The following is a 10,215-nucleotide window of genomic DNA, read 5'->3' on the forward strand; positions in this document are numbered from 1 at the left end:
TCTGCTAAGCAGGCGGATAGGTGGCAGGTAGAGTTGGCTACCGGGGTGCGCGTGGTCGTAGATGCCTTTGTTCCTAGTTGTGAGTTGGATCTAGGTCCCTTTGTGACTTCTGTTGACCTTCGTGTCATTCCTTTGGGGTCCTATGGAGTAGTGTTGGGGATGGATTGGTTATCATCTCACAGTGCTCATGTGGACTGTTGTCAGAAGACAGTAGAGTGTTTAGATGACCATGGCAGGAAAGTGGGGATCGTTGGAGTTCAGAGATCGATATCCTTACGTATGATTTCCGCTATGCAACTTAAGCGGTGTATGCGTAGAGGATGTTCGCTTTTTGCAGTGACTCTTGAGGATATGGATGAGGGAGAGAGTCGAGAAATCGCTCTTGATGGTCACCCTATTCTTCGAGAGTTTGCTGATGTGTTTCCTTTGGAGATTCCTGGTATGCCTCCGAAGCGAGACATAGATTTCCGCATTGATTTGGTTCCTGGTGCAGAACCTATTTCGAGAGCTCCATATCGGATGACTACTCAGGAGTTGAGTGAGTTGAAGTTGTAGGTGGAAGAATTGTTGGCCAAGGGATTCATTCGTCCTAGTGTCTCTCCTTGGGGTGCGCCTGTTATCTTCGTAAAGAAGAAAGATGGTTCTCTTCGGTTATGCATTGATTACCGACAGCTGAATAAGGTAACCATCCGGAATCGATATCCATTGCCTCGTATTGACGATCTTTTCGATCAGGTGAAGGGAGCCATGGTGTTCTCTAAGATTGATCTGAAATCCGGGTACCATCAGTTGCGCATTCATGATGCAGACATTCATAAGACAGCGTTTCGCACTCGTTATGGTCACTATGAGTTCACAGTAGTACCATTTGGATTGACAAACGCGCCTTTAGTTTTCATGTGCCTCATGAATGGGGTTTTCCGTGCATACCTGGATCATTTTGTCCTTGTGTTCTTGGATGATATATTGATTTATTCCAGATCTATGGAAGAGCATGAGGGTCACTTGCGTCTAGTTTTGCAGTGTTTGAGGGAGAATCAGCTTTATGCCAATTTGGCGAAGTGTGATTTCTTCCAGACTGAGGTGAAATATCTTGGTCATGTGGTTTCAGGAGAGGGTGTATCTGTGGATCCTTCAAAGATCCAAGCCATCGTGGATTGGCCAGCGCCGACCAATGTTTCAGAGGTTCGGAGCTTTATGGGATTGGCCGGATATTACCGCCACTTTGTTAAGGATTTTTCCCGTATAGGTCACCCGATTACTTCTCTTCAGAGGAAAGGGAAGAAGTTTGTTTGGTCAGAGCAGTGTGAGTCAGCGTTTCGTGCCTTGAAGGAACTCCTTGTCAGTGCTCCGATTTTGACAGTCCCTGATCCATCCAGAGAGTTTATGGTATGCACAGATGCCTCTTTAGAAGGTATAGGTGCGGTGCTTATGCAGGATGGACGTGTGGTTGCCTATGAGTCTTGCAAACTCAAGGACCACGAATTGAACTATCCAGTTCATGATTTGGAGTTGGCAGCTGTAGTGCATGCGTTGGTTAGGTGGCGTCACTTTCTGTTAGGGCGTCGGTTTGAGCTGCATAGTGATCACCGTAGTTTGCAATATATCTTCACGCAGCCGAACTTGAATGCTCGACAGCGAAGGTGGATGGAATTCCTCTGCGAGTATGATTTTGGGGTTCGATATATTCAGGGGAAGGAGAATGTAGTGGCTGATGCCTTGAGTCGTAGGCGGCATGAAGTTTCAGCTTTGTCCCTTGGAGTGGACTTGAGACAGAGAATTCTTGGAGTTCTTCCTCAGGACTCTTGGTATCAGGATGTTAGAGCCGTGTTGGAGTCCGGAAGGCCCTTAGAGGGTAGATTCGCTGGGTATAGTCTTGAGGCGGATGGCATTCTACGTCATCTTGGTCGGATCTATGTACCTCCTTTGGAGGGTCTTCGCACTTTGATCATGACTGAGGCCCATCGTGCACCTTATTCGGCACACCCAGGTGTCAAGAAGATGCATGCAGATCTTAGATAGATTTATCATTGGGCTGGTATGAAGCGTGACATTGCCGATTTTGTGTCGAAGTGTTTGGAATGTCAGCGAGTGAAGGCGGAGCATCAGCACCCAGCAGGGCTTTTACAGCCTAATTTAGTACCGGATTGGAAATGGGACATCATTTCCATGGATTTCATTGTTGGGTTGCCTGTTTCTTCACGTCGTCATGATGCCATCATGGTCATTGTTGACAGGTTGACGAAGGTTGCTCATTTTGTTCCTATCCGAGCTTCCTATACAGCAGCAGTGGTGGCTCGTGTCTTCTTGGAGGATGTGGTGAGATTGCATGGGATTCCGAGGCGGATAATCTCTGATAGAGATCCAGTCTTTACCTCAGCATTGTGGACCTCACTTCAGCATGCTTTGGGAACTCAGTTGAACTTCAGTTCAGCTTATCACCCAGAGACGGATGGTCAGACTGAGCGTGTGAATCAGGTTTTAGAGGACATGCTTCGCATGTATGTTATGGACCAGCAGTCGCGTTGGGAGGATTATATTTATCTGGTGGAGTTTGCTTATAACAACGGATATCATAGCTCCATAGGTATGTCACCCTTTCAGGCCTTGTATGGTCGTCCTTGCCGTACTCCGTTGAGTTGGGATCGGTTAGAGGACAGGGTGCTCATAGGCCCGGATATCCTTCGAGAGATGGAGCAGCAGGTAGAGCGGATTCGTGAGCATTTGGTAGCTGCACAGGATAGGCAGAAGAAGTATGCAGATGCTCACAGGGTAGATCGTCAGTTTTCTGTTGGCGACCGTGTATTCTTGAGAGTGCGTCCGCGTAAGAGTCCGATCCGTTATGGAAAGTGTTCTAAGTTGGCGCCTCGTTTTGTTGGCCCATTTGAGATCCTTGAGAGGATAGGACCTGTTGCCTACCGTCTTGCTTTGCCACCGAGTCTATCACGCATCCACGATGTCTTTCATGTTTCAGTTCTTCGGCCTTATCACCCAGATGTGACTCATGTTCTTGATTGGAACGCTTTGCAGGTCGAGGACGGGCAGCTTTCTATGGAGCCCGTGCGCATTCTTCAGCGTCGGGATTTGACCCTCAGGGGACGCACCATCGACCAGGTAAGGGTCCTATGGGACCCAAATGATGAGACCTCGGCGACATGGGAGGATGCAGCGAAGATGAGAGAGCTCTATCCTTATCTGTTTTAGGCTTCCAGGAGTAAGCCTAGTTTTGTGGGGGAGAATGTAGTACCCCGTTTTGATCGGACTTATTAGACTGATTTTGTGTTTCAGTTTACTTTTCAGTTGGCACTTGATTGCTCGTCATTTTGCAGACATATTTGATATTATATCATGTTTATCTGGATATTGGATGCATGAGTTACTTTCAGTATTTCAGTATTGGTGATTTCTAGTGTTTCGTGGATTATTGCTCGTACTGACATTTTACTTTATCTAGTTGATGTGTCATATATATGTTGCGTGTTTGCTATTGTATTGGATGCAAGGGGACGATTTTCCTTCACTCGTTTCGATGAGACAGGGAACGTCGCGATTCTCCTTCATCGGTGTGCGTGCCGTATATTCTATATCTATATGCATGTATGTGTGCTTCGGTGATGCAGGATATTGCAGGTACAAGTACCGGGTAGGTACGGGGTATCGTCTCCACCTGGCTTCACAGGTCTGAGCGTGCCTTATATGTCTGATGGGAGTGGAGGAGATAGCTTTTGACCCTAGTCATTACCTCAGTCTGTTATTGTGAGTGCCGTCAGTCGGTCATTCATCCCCTTTGTCTGAATTTCGAGTCTTTTTACTTTTCCTCGATTTGCGTGCCTTGGTGGTTCGGTTAATTATTTAAGTTTAAGTTGTCATTATTGTTGACTTGAGCGATTCATTCCTTATTATGCCTTATGTTTTGAATCAAGCGAAATTGATTAGTTATTAAATTTTAACTGTTAGTTGCTTATTTGGAAAAGAAATCGTGTTTAGATCCAACGAAAGAAATGGAATAGATTAGTTAATTGCTTTTAAATATATTCAATTAAGTTAACTCATTGCTTTCCTATTTAGTAGAAAAATTGATTAAATTGCTACTTATGAAAATGTAATTTTCAAAAAAGGGAATTTTTCATTTATTGTTTTGAGAAATTTGAAAAAAAAGAAAAATAGAAAAAAGAAAAGAAAGTCAATGGGGAATTTTAATATTTTTTTTTAATAGAAATTTTGGGCAACCTAGAAAATTAGGTTAAGAGATTTTTCTTACTAAGCCATTTTGGAGGAGATTTTGGAGGTTATGCTTATTTTGGAGGAGGAGAAAGAAATTTTGGAAACTTGGCTTGAAGGGTGGATTTGGGTGTGAACCAGTTGGGATTCTTGCTTGGAAATCAAAAGGTTGGTTGAATCCTTGCTTATTGCAACAAAAAAATCATTGCTTTCCTTCCTCTTGCTGTTAATTGTTTAAAATCTTGAAGTGTTTGTTTGTTATGGGTTATGGAGGAAGAATTCAACTATTTTGGTTATCAAATTTAAACTTAATTTCTTCCCATGTAGTTTCCTTAACTGAATTCTTAATGTTTCATCTTTGCTATGCAAGAAATTTCTTGGTTTATCATGCTATTTGTAATTAGGAATTTGATGGATTTTGGTAGTGTTATGCTGGCAAAATTTTGCCAAGCATTCATAAAATATCTCCCCTAAAAATTTCCAGTTTTAAAAATGATAGTTATGAGTTAAAATTCCTTGTTCATGCTTGATTTGAAACAAATAGTTTCAATTGGGGTTTGGGGATTTAGTCTATTCCCATTTAATTAAACTTTTAAAGCAAACTGGGCAAATTTGAATGAAATATTAATGCCCCTGTTTTGTCTCAGAAAATTGGTGATTGCTGGTAAAATTGTGACTCCTTTTAAGTTAATTTTGTTTGTTTGTATGTTGATAAACTTGATGGCTGGGAGTTTAATTTTATTTATTGTGTTTGACAGAGGTTTTCACCTCTGTCTGTGTCTTGAGTTTCTGTTCTATTTAATCCTCTGTCATTTTTTATTTGTAAAGGTTTTTAACTGTTAAATTAAATAAAATTTAATTTGTTAAATTTAAATTTAAATTGTGTTGGGGGCGGTGGCGGGGAGCTGGGCTCGACCCAGCCACGCACCCCCCCTTTCCCTTCCTTTCCCCCTGCTCGCTGCATACCCAGCGTGGGAAAAGGCAGCAGCGCTGCTTTCCCCAAGCTGGGAATGCAGCTCGCTGCATTTCCCAGTTTGGGAAAGGCAGCGCTTGCTGCCTGTGGGTTCGTGGGGGCCCACGGGGCTTTAAAAATTGCTTATTTTAATGTTTTTTTTGTTAGTTTTTAAAAAAAAATGAAAATGATAAAAAGTTAAGTTAGTGGTAAGTAATATAATTAGTGTTATGGTATATTTAATACTATATGATAAGATATTGTTATTTTATTAAAAAAAAATAATAATATGTTATCATGTAATATTAAATAACAATAATATGTTAAAGGTTTTTAATAAATTCTATGCGCGTTATTCGTTTTAGTATTAAGCAATAATATATTGTTATTTTAACAATAATAACAATATGTTATTATTTAATATTAAATAATAATAATGTGTTAAATATAGTTTACGATGATGTTAAGATTAATGAGTAATTCTTTTGATTTAGTAATGGGGATTAATTGATTGGTATCGTGAAAATAAATCAAATGATTTAGAGGTTAGTGGTAATGTTGGGATTAAGGAAAGTCGGATTAAATTTAATATTGGTGTTTGTTATCCAAGTATTATAAAATAGTTGTATGAGGATTGTATTCGTCAAATAGATGTTATTTTGGAATTATTTTATAATAGCTTGTATACGTTGTTCAATTTGATTTAAATGTTGACTGCTCAAAGAAAGATTGTTTGTAGTGTTTTTATCATTGCAGTCTAGTCGTTTTAATGTCGTCGCATTATGTTTAAAATGGTCATTATGTTGTCGATGTTTGCCCTTGGTCAGGTGTCGTTGTTCAAACCTTGAGGAAGTGGGCTTTTATGTGATATGTCCCTTATGGTTAACTCTGGGTTTGTGACTGTGAGTCCTACACCTGTGTTATGTCTGGATAATTTATGGTTGTAGTCCACCATAGAGTTCTCATAGATAGCCTTATCCAGTTAGTGACCTAGTAGAGAGAGTGGCTTTCGGGCGGGGGCCGCACCCAAAGTGGATGGCAGGATAACCCCTCGAAAGTCAGCTATTAAGTGATAACCTAATAATTGTTTAGGGGGTGGGTAGTTATTAATTTAATTAAGATAATACACCCCGTACACGGTTGAGTGCTTGTATAGGCTCAAGGTGTTTGGGAAGGCCTGGAATGGCAAACCTACCACCTTGTCTTCACGAAAGGATGGTAGGGTCCGCATGATGCTTAGATGGAGCCGGGGGTTCGGGAGAGGTTACCAGGATAACCCATGATGGGGGCCGGGACCTATGGAGACCTTCCTAGGGTAACCATGTTAAGCCATGTGATGACACTCTCTCTCTAGGGTCGCTAGTGTTTTGTGAGTCGAGTCACTTGTGTACTGCGGAGTCATCTGTACTGTTGTTCTTTTCTTGCTTACTTGAGGGTCGTCTGCTATCTCCTAGCACGGTGGGGTGGTTCCATTTTGGGATCACATGGTCGGGTGGTAGTGCCACTTCCCATCGGATGCCTTGTTCCTACCTTCACGCGAGGATTGGCTTCGCCGGTGCATCTTGGTTCGTGCTTCTCGTAGCACTTATATTCTTGATTTTGTACTTTGAGGACGTATGGTCATTGTATCAACAACTTGTAAAAATTGTAATTTATTGTTCTATGGAAGCCATGTAATTTTATGGAATATTGTAATTTAAGTCATGGGATGTATATTGTTTCAGTTATCTTTCCTATTTGTATAAATGAATCTTTGGAAGTATGTATGTTGTAATTCTGTAAGCCTATCTTTTGAAGATCAATTTATGAATATGAATTATTTTATCGTTATTGGCTTTCCTAAATTTAAATGGAAGATTGAATTAATATTGTGATGTGGTTTTTATTTTGAAGTAATCTTCGTTGGTAACCCTTTAGGATGTAATGTTAGTCTTCCACTTATGTTAATTATGGAGCAAGGTTATGATTATTTCCCTTAATCTTAAAAAAAAAATTTATTGCGCCTTTTAGTTGCCTTTTTGTGTTGCTATCCTTTAGGGTTCCTGGCGGGGCATTACAATTGCAAACATCTATTACCCAATTTGTGTGATATTAAGTGCACACTAATTATTAATAACTAGTTTTATTTAGAAATACCTTATTTAGATAACTTAATTTCTAGTATGTGGAAGCATATAGCCATGCGCCACTTGTGGGGCATTTCACTAAAGTAGGCCATCAGAGGAAAAAAAATGATGAATATCTTTGAATGAAGAGCCTTCATTAAAGTTAAAAGGAAATTTTGTTGAAAACGAGGTTTGAATGAAGGTATTGAGGTAGCTTTAAATGAAGGTAATTTTTGGTGTTTAAATATATAAAACTACATAGAACTAGGTATTCAACTACATGTACCTTTTAATGAAGGACCTTAATTCAATGACCCTTCATTATAAAGCCCATTTTAAACCTCTTCATTTGGCTATTCCTTTTTTTGGTCACCCATGTTTTCTCAAAAAATACCAAATTAGGTAAGTTTTGACAATTTAGAAAAATCACCATGACCCATATTTTTTCTTGATTGTATCTTTTATAGTTTTCTTTATATAAAATATAATATGCAATCATTTTTAATTTATTTAGTTTCCATTTTTTAATTAAACATGGGTTTTTACTAAGCATGCAAAAAATTGAAAAAAATGAATACCCTTTATTATAATGGTGTGTCTATTTAAGAAACAATAATTAATTTGATTATATACAAAAGTATTATTCTAGATAAAAAAAATATAATACTCTCAATTATTACTAATCATAATTACCATTTTTATTAGTGTTGATTATATATATATATTTATGAAATTATGAACTACTAGATTTATTTCTAAAAAGATTACATCTAATGGGAAAATGTCACTTATTAAAAAATTATAAAGAATAAAAAATAAGTTATTACCAAATCTTTAAAATTGAGGCATATTATTATTTGAAATTGAAAAATATATATTTAGAATCTACACATGAAATCTCAAAAATTGTCAGTTCACATATTTTTCAAATTCTTAATTGTTTGCTTATTATAAGTGACAAATTTGAAAATTTAATTATTTTTTATTTCAGTGTCCCACTTAGACCAAAAAGTGGGATACACCTTTATGCTTCAACCCTAGTGTTAGGTTTCTGTAGGTTAAGGCCTTTAGTGATAATTTATACGGCCTTGATAAATGTTGGTAGACAACAAGCAAGCAATATAGTGTCCTATCTAAAAATGTTGAGACAAATATTGTTCATTTTAATATTATAAAGTGGCATGTTCCTGTAATGTATTCTCCTTGAAGTGATAGGATTGAAAATGATTCTATGATGATCAAATGATTTCTTGATGTGCTAAAATGTTCAAGTTAATGCTTTTAAATATATATAAAATCATCACACAAATGAGTGTAAATTTGAATCCCATCAATTAGTCGAAAATTGCATGGCTCAATAATATGAACTTACAAAATGAATTGACCTCAATCATGTGGGAACACTCCCATGCATAATAGAAATTACCTAGATTAAATAATTCTAACTATTAAGATAAGGATTGAGCATTTGGCAATCAAAGCTAAAAAACATGTAAATAAATGTAGAAAGAGAAGATATGAAGTCAAATGCCCGGGAATGTATGGAAGTGAGAGTAAAAAGGCGTGGCTAGTGATTCTAGGAAGGAGAAAAAATTAGCACAAAGAGTGCAACATGTAATTATGCAATTATATTAAGACATCTTTTCAAATAGACTCAAAAAATAGGGAATCAACATAGGTGTGAAAATTTTGCCATTAGAAAAATACAATGATGGAACACACACACACACACACACACATTCACTTTTCTATGTATCTTTAAGAGTTCTTAAATGTTGATTATTCCAAATAATATTTTTGTAAACGAAAATAAGATTTCCCTAGAAGGACTAATTTTTAGGCTAATCTAACAAAATAAATATTTAGGCATTATTTACCTAGATTGGTAATGAATATGATTATGATTAATATTCTAATATTAAATTTAACGTAACTCCCAATTTCCCTACCATAGTCATGTGGAACTTCAATTTTAGATAGATCTATAGACAATTGAAACATTTGTGTATAGTAACTCTCACCACATTCAATTTTTGGGGCCTTTAAACTTTTTTTTTTATAAATAGAGACAAAAAACCAATAAAAATTAAGAGGAATAGTTTGTATATTTTTATTATCATCGTTACAACATAAAATAGCTACAATTATATAGGCATGATTATTGAAAATTCATATTCTAATATCATTATGGAAAATCAGTATTTTAATATTAAATTTTTTTATTTGTTTAACAATAATTACCTTACAAAACAAAATAATTACAATTGTAGTAACATTAAGCATAGCAAATACCCATCTATAATCCTTCACAAAGACCAAAGAAGATAAATACTTATTCAAAAATGGTTCATACAATGCTAGCAACCATATACCAAGTTAGAACAATGCCAAGATAAAATTATAGATACAAATTTTATTACTATACTCATACGTTTTGAAATGTACCATGTTCCTCAATTTCTATAAATATGTTTCTCAAATTTAAACCAAATGGTCTTTAAACTATCAGCATAAGAGACATGAGGATTAAATTATTACAATGCTATGTTGAGATTCTATTTTATACAAGTCTCATTTTTCATTGCAACTATGCTATTATTGTGATTCAATGATTACAATTTAACATCAAACATGGTCATCCATAAGAGAGTTTAGAATGTCATTGAGGAAATTATAGACATTCAAATTGAAGTTAAAGAACAATAAGAAAGAATTTCAATATGGCACTGATATGTGTACAAGGTATAAAGTCAAAGACTACTAGGTAATGACTTAGTGGTAAAATTTCATGTCGGAGCCTTGTAAGAGATAACTTAGCAATACTTTATTATGATTGAACATTTCAAGTTAGGAGAAAACCAAAAAATGTGTGAGAACACCATCTCACTTTCGTTACACCATATTTATACTAAAAGGCTAAATAATGCTATATTTAAA

This window comes from Cryptomeria japonica, unplaced genomic scaffold (genome assembly GCF_030272615.1).
Source record: "Cryptomeria japonica unplaced genomic scaffold, Sugi_1.0 HiC_scaffold_25, whole genome shotgun sequence".
In the NCBI taxonomy this organism is placed as follows: Eukaryota; Viridiplantae; Streptophyta; class Pinopsida; order Cupressales; family Cupressaceae; genus Cryptomeria; species Cryptomeria japonica.